Source organism: Fundulus heteroclitus, unplaced genomic scaffold, assembly GCF_011125445.2.
Source record: "Fundulus heteroclitus isolate FHET01 unplaced genomic scaffold, MU-UCD_Fhet_4.1 scaffold_103, whole genome shotgun sequence".
In the NCBI taxonomy this organism is placed as follows: Eukaryota; Metazoa; Chordata; class Actinopteri; order Cyprinodontiformes; family Fundulidae; genus Fundulus; species Fundulus heteroclitus.
The window spans coordinates 414,133-429,660 of NW_023396499.1; positions in this window are offsets into that span (position 1 = coordinate 414,133).

Here is a 15,528-nt window from a genome sequence, read left to right on the forward strand (position 1 = left end):
TTTTATTCCTTTACTTTTTTCTAAACATACTGTGCATGCTTTATTAAGTCTTTACTTTCCCTAAAATAAAAAGTAAACCTAAAATGTTTTGCGCTGTTTCTTTATTCAAGTCCTTTCTTGTGATAATCAGAAATTAATATTGGGTTAACTACTAAGGGAAAAAATCATTGAGGGATTTTTTGGAAATTAAAATTAATTCTAAGAGATTTTTAACTAATTTTTTATTGCAGATGAGGAATAAAATAAATAAAAAAATTATTATTGTCTATTTAATCCTTGAAACATTCCAAACTGATATTTATTGTGATTTATTACAGCCTTTATGGCATAACACTTATCTTATTCGTCGTGCTGATTTGCTGTAACAGGAACAACTCTGCAAAGCCATCTTGTGTCACTCTGTTTGCTGCTGGGACAAAAACAGAGAAAATGTGCAGGTCGGTGTTGGAAGTTAAATTTTGCACTGACTTTTGAGCATTTCTCAAAATTCTTAAGTTTAAACGCTCAGAGCTCACACAGATATCTGAAGACTCGCTAACAGCAGGTCTAGACTGGAGGACACCCATCTACTCCTTTGATCAGCTCTGGGTCCCCTGGACCTGAACACCTGAAAATGTGTCTAGATGTCTGTTTTCCTCCAGAACTTTCCTCAGAATCCTGTTAAAGGTGGAGAAAGATTTCTACCATCAAGCTCAATCTACCTGATCAGAGATCAGTAGATGATGAGGGACAGCAGCTTCTCTATCGTCTCCTACCTGAAACATCAGACTGACTCCTGATTCTCTTCTGCAGGGAACAAGGATGGAGGAAACAAGGACGGACTAAAGGAGGACGGAGGGAGCTGTACTGGTTGGATAGTTGGTGTTTTAGTTTTAGCCATTGCCTCTATTCTTCTTGCTGTTGTTGGAGTCGTCTTGCTCTGTAAAAGGCAGATACATTCTTCTTGAAGACCTGACCCTCCTCCAGCACCAGAAGATGAAGCCCTGTGAGATACAACAGATTTCTAACAGTCTGACCATCCCTACCAACCATACATATGCTGTGATATTCCAGTTGGACTCCTTGCTTTGGTTTTACTTGTTGTAAATTTTTTTTCTTGAATCAAAATGGGGGATGTTGAACCCATAAATCCTGAAAACAGTCCTCTAGTTGAACAGTGAACCGCTTCTCTTCTTGTTACTGTTTATGTGAACCATAGGATGCAGAGAAATTCTTCACGAAGACCACTAATCCGGAAGGCCACCTGCTGCACTCCTTTTGCTGTTTTTGGGCAAACTGTTTGTCATTGGGGTTAATTCATGCATGTTCTATATTTACTTTCAATCGATGATTTGCTAAAGTGAACTCATTTGATAAAAAAAAAAACATTAGGAGACTCCTTATTTAAGATGGAAACCGTGTCTGTGTGTATGTATAACATGCTAAAAGAAAGATGAGTAAACATTCAACAAACACTGTTTATCATAGAGCATGAACGGTTAAATGTTAATCGTTACATACAGAAAATAAAAGTCAATAAATAAACAACAACAACCCGGAACCTAGTGGAAGGATGCCAGGCAGTACCAGAGTGTGCCATCAGCTGCCAGAGGATGCAAAAGGGGTGGCAAGTGGCCTTTTTCGTGGGAGTCATGCAGATTATCGAAAGTAGATGGAGGAAATAAGGATGGAGGCATGAAGACTGGACTTGTACTGTCTCACGTTTTGCTGTTGTGGTTCTTCTTGCTGCTGCTGCTGTTGTAGTTGTCTTGCTCCGTAGAAGGCAGATCAATTCTTCATCAAGGCCTGACTCACCTCCAGCACCAGAAGCTGAAAATGAGAAAAGAGGTTGAAATCTTAAACCTTGATCCAAATCCTTGGTCTATGGAAAATCTTGTTTCTATTAGGGTTATAACAGGCACCAAGGTACCAGTGGGATTCAAACCAGGGAATTTGCAGCATTCCTAGGATACAAACTCTCAGCTCTGACTAGGCCACATTTCTTATTCTTTGTGTCATGATTCAAATCTCGTGACAATAAGTGAAAGATAAACACACAGAGAGATTAAATCAGTCAGTTGGCTCCACTGGTCAACCACTCACTGAAAGGAACAAGCGTGCAGAACAGTCTTTAGGGTCTGCTAGGACCTGTAGTTCAAAAAGTCAGTCCTTTTTAAAATTTGATTCACTTTGTTGCATGAATTAGTCACTCAAAGATTCTTTCAAGATACTTTCATGCCTACAGTAAATTCTGTAGGCATGACACCTTAAACCTCAAGATACATAACTGTGCATGAAGCTGTGCAATGAAACATTCCTGATAAGCTAAGAGTTTATAAAAATATGAGTTCCCAGCAGTGATATTGTAAAGTGTACAGACTCAGTATTCTCAGCAGTGGGCGACAGCTGGTTCTCAGCATATTAGTTTTGGATTTGATGTTCCTGAAACATTTTCCTGATAGAAGATGCGCAAACAGTGCATTGCCTGAGCGTTCAGACGCTCGGGTCCCGGATGTTCTAAGTTCAACTCCCACAGCCTGCACTCTGGGTCCTTGAGCAAGACCCTTAACCCCAGACTGCTCCCCAGGCGCCGCAGAGTGGCAGTCCACTGCTCCCCAAGAGGATGGATTAAAATGCAGAACTGAATCTCTCCAGAGTGACACAATAAAGTTCAAATTATCAATTATTTTCCTTTAGTTCCAGCAATTTGAAACAAAAGTAACTTCATTGTTCATACGAAACAATTACTTAATAAATTAGTAAAAGGCAACATTGTACATTGTGTTTTTTCAACTAATATAGGTATTGTCATGATTCAGCCTGTCTGCTGCACCATGCACAGACTCGGACACTTTCCACCTTACATTCAGCTCCAGTCTCCGGTTCAGTAATCCTCCACACCTGTCAGCTACTAATCAGCCAGCATGCAGCACACCTGTCAGCCTCACTATTTAAGCTCACTGCATTCTGTCATTCCTCGTCGGTTCGTTCTGTTTTCCTGTTTTCTTTTGTTTCTGCTGCTCATCTCATCCAGTCTCGTCCAGTCCGAAGTTCCTCCATTCTCCGCCAGCCTGCTGTAGCCTGGTTCCAAGTCTCCAGTCTGTCGTGCTGTGAGTCAAACCCGGTTCCAAGTCTCCATTCTGCTGTGCTGCTGGTTCTGCTGCCTCCGTGCCCTGGCTCCGTCCCGCTTGCCAGTTCCTGCCTTCACCATCCTCCTGCTTCAGCTCAGCACAGACTCTTGGTTCCTTCCTCCACTATCCACAAACTTCAATAAACTGTTAAAACTTTACTTTGCTGTGGTTGTGTTCGGGTTCAATAACAAAACATGACAGAACGAACCGACCATGTGAACCCGAACCCTACACAGAGCCTCCATGGAGGAGCTGGCGAGAGGAATGTTGCTCTGCTCTCAAGCAACAGCGCAGCGGAGCAACTTTTAGCCCAGTCCCGGGGTTGTTTGGAGATCCTTGCCTCGCTCAGTCCACCTTGGAGGCGGGTAGGCGCGGTCGCTCAGATACGCAAGATGTGGACAAGTCAAGCTCCTACCACTTTTTGAAGAGACGGGGCTGATGGAGGAGCTCGAGTGGAACAACAAGGCTGCCGTTGCTCAACTCCTCGGCAGGACGCCTCCTCCCAGACCCTCGTTCTCCGCCGCTGCTGCCTCCTCCACTTCTGCCGCTTGCACCGTTGCTGCTGTCGGGTCCGCCTCAGCTACCGCCACGGATCCAGACTCAGCTCATCTCGCTCCAGCTGCTGCTACGGTTCCTGCCACTGCTGTAGCTCCTGCTGATCCTGTTCCCATTTCCTCTTCACCAGCTCCTCCCAGCGCAGACGGCGAGCTCCCCGGCATAGGATTTCCACCACAGCGCTCCCTGAGATCCTGCCTGAGGCAGCCGCCGCAGTCACTCTGACTGGGACCGAAGCCACCTCAGTTCCCTTGGTGGTTCAAACGGGTGTGGTTGCTGTGATGGTTGATCAGGAGAGTCTGGCCGAAGCTCCTCGGGTCCACGAGTCTCAGGTGTAGGATTTTTTCTATGGTGGACAGGGATGACTTGTTCCTCGATCGACAGACCACAGCCAAAGACTCTGAACCTGCTCAGCCCACAGCCAAGGACCCAGTTCATGCTCAGCCCGCAGCCAAGGACCCAAATCCCGCTCAGCTTGCAGCCAAAGACCCAGATCCCGCTCAGCCCGCGGCCAAAGACCCAGATCCCGCTCAGCCCGCTGCCAAAGACCCAGATCCTGCCCAGCCCGCTGCCAAAGACTCTGTTCCTGCCCAGCCCGCAGCAAATGACTCTGTTCCTGCCCAGCCAGCAGCAAATGACTCTGTTCCTGCCCAGCCCGCAGCAAAAGACTCTTTTCCTGCCCAGCCTGCAGCCCAGGACCCAGTTTCTGCCCAGCCCAGGACCCAGTTTCTGCCTAGCCTGCAGCTCAGGACCCAGTTTCTGCCCAGCCTGCAGCCCAGGACCCAGTTTCTTGCCAGCCGGCCACAGAAGATTCTGCTCCCGCTTCGCCAACTACATCAGGGGTTCTGGCACTGCCGTCCGACGTGGATACAGAGCACGCCAGCCCGGCGTCTGTTGTGGGTGCAGAGCACGCCAGCCCGGCGTCTGTTGTGGGTGCAGAGCACGCCAGCCCGGCGTCCGACGCGGGTCCGCCCTCTTCCTGCAACGCGGTGACCCAGGAGGGTCCCTCGCCCGTCAAAGATGCGGGGACCCAGGCGGGTCCACCGCCCGTCAAAGATGCGGGGACCCAGGAGGGTCCACCGCCTATCAGAGACGCTGGGACCCTGGGGAATCCGCTGTTTCCTGAAGCCTGTAGCCAGGCGTTTCCTGAAGCCTGTAGCCAGGCATTTCCTGAACCTTGTAGCCCGGCATCTCCTGAACCTTGTAGCCCGGCGTCTCCTGAACCTTGTAGCCCAGGGCCTCCTGAAGCCTGTAGCCCGGCGCCTCCTGAAGCCTGTAGCCCGGGGCCTCCTGAAGCCTGTAGCCCGGGGTCTCCTGAAGCCTGTAGCCTGGGGTCTCCTGAAGCCTGTAGCCCGGGGTCTCCTGAAGCCTGTAGCCCGGGGTCTCCTGAAGCCTGTAGCCCGGGGTCTCCAGAAGCCTGTAGCCCTGTGGTCTCGGTAGCTTGTAGCCCTGTGGTCTCTGTAGCTTGTAGCCCTGTGGTCTCTGTAGCTTGTAGCCCCGTGGTCTCTGTAGCTTGTAGCCCCGTGGCCTCGGTAGCCTGTAGCCCTGTGTCCTCTGTAGCCTCTAGTCCTGTGACCTCTGTAACCTCTTTTTTTTTTTTTTCTTTTTTTTTTTCCCAGTGTCCTGTCTAGCAATATGGCAATAGGAATTGATATCTCAATGCCAGATAGAGCTCGACAGATTTTGCTTTTACAAGTGTAGCAAACAGCTTTCGCCATAGAGCTCCACTTGATTTATGCTTGTAAATAGCTTTATTATGATTCCTGCAAGGAGAATTTCAAATTATATGGACATGACAATGGGAGAGTAAAGGAAGAACAAAAAGTGAAAGAAAAGAAAAAAAAGAATAGAGGTGAAAGAAAGAGGAGATAAAAGGAAGAGAATGATAAAACGTCCTCTGTCTGCTCCATCACCTGGAAAGAGACACAAAAAGAACAGCACAACCAACAGACATAAAGCAACAGATACACTCGAATAACACCTAGATGCCATTGCTAAATCATATATATTATTATGTAAGCTGACATGTGTAATGTGATATTTGAAAAAAGAAAGTGAAAAAACATAAATAAATAAATTATAAGATTACTGTATATAAGTGAACACTTAATACCTGGGACCCAGCACCTGTGTGAGATGTGAAAGTGCACTAGTGTAGGTGAAGATTATCCAGAAATAGCTTGATAGTGATTGTGGGGAACTGAAGACCTACCTTCCCCGAGCACAGAGGCAGGCGTCAGGGGACCCGTAACCCCGGACTCCCAAAGGGGTCCCTAAAGCAGGTCGCCCAGGAGGGGCCGACACAGGATATCTGCAACCCCCCCCCCCAAGGAAGGAGCAGAGACGACCCCGAGGAAATCCCCCAGCCACCGCAATGCCGACGCCCTCAAGAGCCGCGGAGACGAGCCCGTGGGCTCCGCCGGCAGCTAGCCCCGCTGAAGTGGTCCCGGCCATGGGCCCTGAGGGCCAGAGGCCCCAGGGGCGTCCCGCCCCCGCGACGAGGGCCCTGGCCGCCCCCCGGGAGGGCCAGGCCCCGCGAAGAGGCCGCCGGGAGTGGGCCGGCGCACGCCCGGGAACCCGCCCCAAACCCGAAGCCAACCAACGCGCCAGGGGGCCAAGGCGCCCGCCAACGAAGTGGAGGAGGGCAGGACGTGGGGGGATGGGCTCCGCACCTATCGGAGACTTGAGATGTTCTTGGGAGAGGGAGCGGACCACACCCATACCTGGAAAAAAAAAAAAAAAAAACTCATTCACACCATCCCTCCCTTGTGCCCCACTCACCACACACAGAGAAAAAAAAAAAAAAAAAAAAAAAAAAAAAAAAAGACGCTGTACACACATTCCCACATAACACTCACATCCAACACTGACCAAAGGGGGGGGGGGTCACCCCAAATCGACTATACGACTGCTTGTGCCCGACCCCCGGCCCCGGCCCCAGACCAGACGCCCCCCGGACCGGGCCCCCCCCAAGAGGGCGGGCCAACACGACCCGCACGAGCCACCCGGCCAGAGCCCCCCCTCCCCCTAAATACCTAATAAACCCCCTCCCTCCCCCCACCTTACCCTTGCCATCCCTGCCCCCCACCCCCTGGGGGGAGCAGAGGCATCAGCCCCAGACCTGGCAAGCCGCTGACCACACACCGCAGCCCCCCGCCAAGACCCCGGACACAGTGGCCCGCACCTCCTCCAGGCCCCAGACTCCTTGCCGCCATCGGAGAACGGGGGTGTGCAGAAGACCCCGACCCTCCCTACGCCTGCTCAAATGTTGTGTTGTTGCATGTTGTTCTCAAGTGCGTTTAAAAACTGGGAGCGCCGAAGGGGATGCACGGCACAGCCCACCCCCCTTCCGGAAGGTAGCTGTTGCCAGCGCACCCCCTCCGTGTGACTGCCCAGAACCCTCAATGTCTAAGTGGGAGAGGAGGTGAAGGGAGCCGTCCGAGGTGAGGCCCACACAACATAAGCCCCCCCCCAGACGTCTTCCCCCCCACCCCCCCCTACCATGGCCTATATGAGTGTGCGATGTGAAAAATGTTTGAAGTGAAAGTGTCTAAGATGCATGATAAAATTGGGGAGAGGGGCGTCACCAGAAAGTGGCAACCTCCAGTAACGCCCCCTCCCTCAGGACCTACATGTGTGGCGGCGTGATGGAGCAGGCAGAGGGAGGAGTCCGGGGATGGGAAGCAAATGACTGGGAAGCCAACCCAGGGAGCCAGCTCCCCTACTGACTCCAATAGGCACCCCCGCTCCCCGAAAGCCCCACCCATAGAAGGGGGCCTCGCCAGCGGCACCACCGTAGCCCGGGGGCCAGGGAGAGGCCGCAGGGCCCGCCAGTGTGGGAGAATTACTTAACTATTAACCTTATAAAAAGAAAGAAAGACTCAGAGAAAATGGCGTTCCTTTGTCTTAACAACGAGAATTCATCTTTATTATGCCTAGAAACGTACAAACGGGTTTCCGGAGCGAATTCTGACATTCAAATACAATGGTCGTCATTTTAAAAGAACATAATGTGTGTGCGTTAAACACAAGTGTCTGTGTGTCTCCATTGGTGTGTGTGCGCTACACGCTATTGACGTCAATTGGCAACAGGGCTTAAATTCTGGGAAGTGTTTATCACGAAAAGTACAACAACAGAGCGATTAGTTCCACTACTTGACATATCTTGGAACAGTTCTAGTAAATAACGACTCCAGATGTTTTCCTCCTGCTCCCATCGGCGAGAGCCAGGGAAAAAAGGTCAAAATGACCCTAACTCCCATAAATCCTCCCTTGGCACGTTACAGCGTGACATATCTAGAAGACCTCTATATTGAAAATCTGACTCCACACTGATCAAGTCTAGCTGTGATAATAACAAACATGTAGAAAAAAAAGATCTAATTTCTTACACAACCAATGGATAACATACTAATGCAATCATGGTGTCTACACAAGCGCTGATATAAAATGTCATGTAATAAGTGCAGATTACAATCAATAACATATTTCCAATAATAGAGAGAGAGAGAGTGTCAGAGAGACAGAGAGAGTCAGAGAGAGACAGAGAGACAGAGAAACAGAGAGAGACAGAGAGAGTGTGCACGTATGCAAAACAGTCATTGCTTTTGCAATAACATCTTTCCAATTAGATATGAAAGTGAAAAAACCCCGATAATTATCACTTATTTATGTGTCATTCTCGGGGAAAAAGTCTTTCATGGACCTCTTATACCTCTGAGCATCCGCCGTTATCATCGGTCACCTGACCGACGGCATCAATTGGAAGTCAGCCATGCTACTCGCAATGACATCCAGCACTTGTCATTTAAAAAGAGTACATAAGCATGATACAATAACAAAACATCATAATACAAACAACAAACAACATATGTAAATTATCTTGCTAATAATATTGATACGCAGGATTAAAAAACGAAATGGATGTTAGAATCTAATGTTATGATAGTATAACCTAAACTAACCGGCCGCCTGTGCTACCTTATCTATCAAAGCTTCATTGTATTGTATGTTGTTTATTTATTTATTGAGTAACTTAAACAAGGTTAATAGGGTTAGTCATCTTCAGTTTGTGTGCTTGGCTTGGATGAGTTCCTGGACACATAGCAAAACAAAAAGAGTTCATCCCGATCACGGGGCTCCTTTCCATGTGGCATGAGTCTGTAGCACACGCATGAGTCCATGGACGTGTCCAGGCGGCCGGGGATCAGCCCTTCGGATGGCTGCTGCCTGATGTCATCCATCTATACATTGTCCCCACAATCCACCTTTTCAAAACAGGCACAACACAACACACAATTAAAAAGAATACAATCAGCGTTATCACCAAAATTATTCCTGTTTTTTTCAGCCATTGCTCCCCATTCTCCTAAAATTTCTTCCAGACTTTTCCACGACCAGTTGTTTCTTCCAGCATTCTCTTTTACTTCTTCTCTAAGTTTCATAAGTTTAGCCATTACTACCCTAAACGAACCTTTAGGAGCTGTGTTACCAAACATGTGACATACACCTCCCTTGCTTGCTAGAAGCCAATCTAATGCTTGCCTGTTTTGTATTGCCATTCTACTTGTTTCATGTAATTGGTCTCCTAGTGCCATAAATCCTTCCACCGTGAAATTTATCATCCTCTGCTGATTATAATAAATGTAATTTATCCATTCAACATTTTTATTAATAGTAATCTGAGGCAAAATAGACTCAAAACCTGCTTTAACTTCATGTTGTGCTTTAAATTCATCTGGAATTCCTCTTGGTTGACCAATAAGATTTAAATAAACTTTTTCATTTAATCCGTAATCTCCTAGACTCCGACGAGACCTAGTTTTACCTGTTTCAATTTGAACTAATTCTTTTACCCCTTCATACACTAAGGTTATCGGTACTTTCATTCGTACTAATGCACAAAGTCCTATCCACTTCAGTGGTAAAGTGTTCATTAGCATGTCATCGCCACACATCCAGTAACTGTCTGCCACTGGATACGTTTGATCTCCTAAAAAGAAAAGTTTGGGAAAAGTCATAGTTATATTTTTACAGTCCTCTTCTACAAATTCTGGGTTTTCAAACCAAACGGGCTTTGTAGCAAACACTGGTGTTACATTTGCATGCTTAAACCAAGATACCACCCAGGTTACATTACATTTCACAGTGGTGTTTCCTACATTAATTCCTTCATTGTCCTCAAAACCTCCACTAACGAAACATTCGTAGTCTGCATCATAATCTATGTCATAATCAGTAGGTGGAACATTATCTGTAGTACTAATGTTAAATTCTGCACACAATGATTCTAATTTATACCCTTTCCATTTTTCTAAGTATTGATGAGAGTTTCTTGAACCATATAAGAGTCTACAACTCAAACCACACATAGGTAATTTAAAGAATGACACTGCGTCTTCTCTTGAAGTGAACTCACCATTGCTACATTTTTTACGCTGCACTACTGCACATTCTTTTGACGTGTATTTTTCTGGAATAACCATAGGTACTGCTCCCGGAGCAACAGTACAGACTAAGCAATCATTTTTAGTTAACTCCCTGACAGTATACCATGATGTTGTATACTATGTATTATGTAAGGCTCTTTGCCATAAAGGATCTCCCCTTGGTCTGATTCCGTGCCATTTAATATCCTGTAGTTTATTTATTGCTCTTGGTATAGCTACTTTTGGATTGCGTTTTTCATAAAATTGATCTAAACCTTCAGAGAAATCCTCACATCCTTCTTTTTCAGAGCATCCATACTGTTTTGGATCCGGTTCTTTGAATTCCAATATTAGGTTGTTGTCCTGGTTTGACGTTACCTCAACCGGAGAAGGTACTGTTGTAATTAATCTTGTTAATGAAGGTTTAGTACTTTTTAAAACTTCCTTTTTGGATTTAAAAGAAATCCAAAAACTGTACATTTAACTGTACTTGAAACTACTGCTGTTTTGGGTTCTACTGCAGTTGAAACTATTGTCTGTGGATTTGCTTTAGTCGTGGCGGTTGTTGGAGGTTCGGTTATGCTATTTTCAGGTCGAGGCACCGTAGGTTTTGCATTTTCTAAATTGTTATCAACCTCTGTTGGTAGCACTTCCTTTTTATTTGTATATACCCTTGTAGTTTTATCGTTATTGTTTGAACTTTGTATTGTGCTAGTTAAGATTGTAGATGCTGATGTAACTGTTAATGTCTTAACCGTTAAGGTTGTCGGTTTATTTGGTCCTGCTTTGGTGATTGAAGTAGGTAAAGTCACATGTCCACTAGGGACGGTAATTGTCCTCAGGATCCCAATGGGACTCTATTCTTACTTCTACGCCAAAACCATTGTCCTTAATGTATAAAAGGATTGAACACTGGTCTGCCCCATACACTTTATATTCCTGTTTAACACTTTTTCCGCATAATTTCCTGGTATTGTAATAGACATTTACCTCAAATTCTGTATCTAATTCTGTATGAAATTCTGTATCGGTTACCGTTGCTTTCCATTTGAATTCAGCATGGGTCTGTCTTTTCTTACGCATTCTTTTTGTTTTTACTCTTAACTGTTCTCTAAACCCTAGATGAGTCATTAACTTTAGTTCAGCTGGGAAAAACACTGGTGTGTACTTATTCAAACCCATTAACGTTGTGTTGTACTTATCTTGTTCTACAAAGGTGGATTTCCCTTTATAGACCGAAGTCCCACAGTTCATGGTTGGACGTCGACTGTCTCGACCCACATTACTCGTTGCTTTCTCTCGTGGTTGAGCTGACGTTAGCTGATGCTGTGGCGCTGGCTGCAGGCTGTGAGAGTTCATCTCCGGCCTCGCTGTCGTTAGGTTCACCACTTCTGCCAACATCCACAGGTGAAATGTCATTAATACTAGTCTCATTGCTGCAAATCGTCTGTTCACACTTTTTCTCAATGTCTGGCTTCACATTGTCTCTTGCGTATACTTTAGTACAATGAGTCAATTGAAATCACGTTTCACTTCCCTGAACTTGGACGGCGGTTGCGGTTGCTCGTTTGACCTCAAAGGGTCTATCCCATCTCGTGCCGTTCCATTTCCGTCTGAACACCTTCACGTACACCAGGTCTCCTGGTTTGACTGGTCTCTTCACCACCATCCCTGGACAGGAACTTCTTTTCACACTATATTATCAGCCCTTACATAAAAGTCCGCTTCGGTGACAATTCATCCCGTTCTCCATTAACCATGCTCCACTCCAGGACATAGGAACAGTAGAAAATAAAATACATCAGCACATTTAGAACTTAAAGTCCACATCAACGGCAAAATAGTGACTTTTCACATATTTAAAAGGTTAAACAATGTCCTCATTTGTCACAAAATTGTTCATCAAAAATCACAATTTAAAAAGGATATGTTCACAGGGCTTACTCCGCCAGTACCCAGACTCAGCCATACTCCTGTGCAAATTTGCTCTCCGTCTGCTCCTGAAAGATATTCCTAACAAAAGTTTCCATCCTTATGATTAAAATTTAGTGACCAGGGTTTTCATGCAAGATAAGGGAGCAAAAGTAGAAGAAAAGAAGAAGAAGTGTTAGAAGTTGAGGCCCCTTTTTCCTTCCAGAACTAAGTAAAACTAAGTGGTATATTTCTATTCTCTCTTTTGTTCAGCAATTTAGAATTTTTCTTTTTTTTTCAAATATTCATTGCTCCATGCTGCACTGCAATCCTAATCTAAAAATATAACCGACTGCTCAGATTTATTCTTAAATCAGAGGTTGACATCAGTCTGATTTTCACTTTATAATTTATCATACCGTCTCTCCATGCTCACTGTACAGCTGTTCTTCTCGTCTTTTCAATGTGTCTTCCATCAAAAAAAGGTTGGCCAGAACCGGACAGAATCTCAACTTCTGAAAAAACAGGACTGAAGACAGAATAGTTAGTGCTCTCAATCAGGACTGAGTTGTTAATGCTAAGCATGCAATCAAAACCTGGTCCTGTCATTACTCTTTGTATTGTGGCTGTGTCTGTTTACCCGGTAACAAACTCAATTTTCAAATGAAGCGTTTACACATACACCATGTATCTTTTTACATTAGGATTTTTATAGTTATAACAAAAATCGGGTTACTGTCACTGATTGATTCACTGTTACCCAAGGTTTTAATTACCAAAATAAAATACTTACTGAACTGAGCAGAGGCTTGTGATCTGCTGATACTAGCAGAAAGATTCCCAATCCACTTCAAAAATATTTTTTATTCAAGAATAAAAAAAAAATAACATGTCCTTTTTGTCTAATGTTTAAAGGAAATAAACAAAAGTACTTAGTTTAGGGTTCAAAACTATTTCTGAAATTTCTTCAACCCAAATTATTTTAATTTATGACTTTAATCTTTTTCTAGTGTTTACGTCATTAAGCCATAAATCTGTTTTCAAATACATAAGTTATTGGTTTCTCAATCTACTCGTGTCATTCAATCATAATGTGACACTCTAGTGTTGAATACCTCATTTGTTCTGTAATCCTCAAATTCTGCTATCCTCTTCTTAAAAGTGCCTGTTTCCTAATTAACAGTGCCGGAGGTAATTAATTACTTTGTCATGGGAGGACCCATCGTCTTATTATTCAACACTCTACTAGTTCAACTTCAAAGGTATAAAACAAAATGTTAACTTATCTGATCACTGGGAATTTTCTGTTAATAATTACACTGGACAATTTGATTTTAGCCACTTATATAATTTAATACATTATAGCAACTAGTTGCCATTCTCAATATTTGTTTTACTTTACTTCCAGAATTAATCGAATCGATTGGATTGTGCTAATTCTTGTGGTGGACCTTCAGTCGCTGGGTTTTCACAAACATCAGTGTGCTGCAGCTCTCTTCCATGGCCATTTTTGTCAACGGATGTGGAGGCCACTTCCTTTGCTCAGCCGTGTTTCCTGACAGCCTGAGCGTCCTTCGCTGCTCCATGTCTGAGCAGGTGCTGAGCCAGCGCTCTGGAATCCGGGCAGGATTCCCGCCGATGTAAATTTTGTTCTGGTTCTCCTTGTTGACAAACCTCAGGTTGTACCATCACCAGTCAGCTGCTCATTAGGCATTTCTCCTTCAGTGCCATTTCAGTATGTGCAACCCTTTTCATCAGATCCACCATTTAGAGATTAATAAGTTGATTCCTTAATTTTGCTTATGTTCTATTTTATTCATTACTTCCCCTGTACCAAATTAAACAATTTTCTGAAGTCATTTTATAATTTTGGATGTTATCACACAAAGTCACAGAGGTTTCCCAATGGCAAAATAATTAATTCACCATCTTAATCTTCACTTTAAGTTATTTTATTTTATTGTTTTTAACAAGAATGACAATTATCACAACCTATTCTTTGGCAACTCTAATTCTATTTAAATTAGACCTTATTAATCACTGTAAATGCTATTATTTTTAGCTGTTGCTTACATTAAACTTGTATTTTAATAATCAGTCTCAATGGTGAACCAACCAAAAGAGAACTAATTTAGAAGTTCCTTTTGATCACAAGCCTCCTTTTCAGTTTCGCCGTTTAAGTTATTGTTAATTATCCAGATCTCCCATATGCTTTACTTTTTGTGTTTTATTTACTCATAGTGATCCGATAGACGTCTAATATGTTGGGGCCCTGTTTTTTCTAGGGTCGCCCCTGTTGTGCAGTCGGGAGTCTCAGCCCCCTTCTGCTGCTCTCCTCTCCTCTCTGCTGCTCTCCTCTCAGAGCTCTGCAGCTCCTGGCATTGTGTCAATCCTGGTATTTAGGAGTGGAGAGACACAACCACTTCCAAAGTCTTTGCATAACCGCAAAGTTCAATAATATTCACACTTTCATTTAATACACCATTAACTCAATATGTTACCTTACGTATACCAAAATTCTAATGATCATAGATCTTAAGACATCATTGTCACATAATACACAACATCATTCATGGTTTTCCTCTTTTGATTCCTCCACTAATACTCCTGATACTGACGAAGGCTTATGGATGATGATTCTTTTTAATAAACCTCACAATTGAGTTCCAGCCTGACTGACACCCCAGTATTCCTAAGAATTTAGTACAATCCAATGCATAATCTTAAGGCAATTCGCCAATATTCACTTCAGTCCGGACTTTTGTGAATACTGAGACATCAGGCATTGTGGACAGCTAAAACTTATGACCTTTGTTTACACTAATAAATTCTCGTTGATCCATTATGTCATTGCGTTAATAATGCTTATCAACATTATTATTAAAACATACTGCGATAGCACAAACAAAAGTCAGACAACTGTCAGTAAACCGCCTTCGCAACATAGATTAAACATTTACACAAAATACCCCTAAACAACACTTAGACGTACACAACATTTAGACAACACTTAGACAAACACAAACTTTTGTATGTTATAGATAATCTTGCCGGCATTTATTCTATTAATTGCTATAAACAGTTTTACGTTTCTAGTTGCTTGTCAGCAGTTATTTAAAGCATGCGCGTGTGTGTGTGTGTGTCTGCTTTCACACAGCGAGTTTACTTTGCATTACGATTGAAACAGCTGTTAATGCTTAAAGCCGAACATGCAATGTTAATACCTTGTCACATGCATTTCACATATTCAAATAACCTCATTCATCACATCACACGTCCAATTAAACATCCATACTAAGTAGGCTTCAACTCAACCTCAAAATCAATGATCGATCCAGTGAACCGACGACAGTAGGGCTATTAATGGGTTAATGTTCTTTGGACAGAGCGAGTTTAATTTGGCAAACGGTAGGGGTTGCCAAGGAGGTAACAAAGGGTTAAGGTTTTGGTAAGATACTGTTACATTTCAACTCTACCCTGTAAGTTTTTTTTTTTTTTTTCTTCTTGGTCAGGGGACAGCGGAG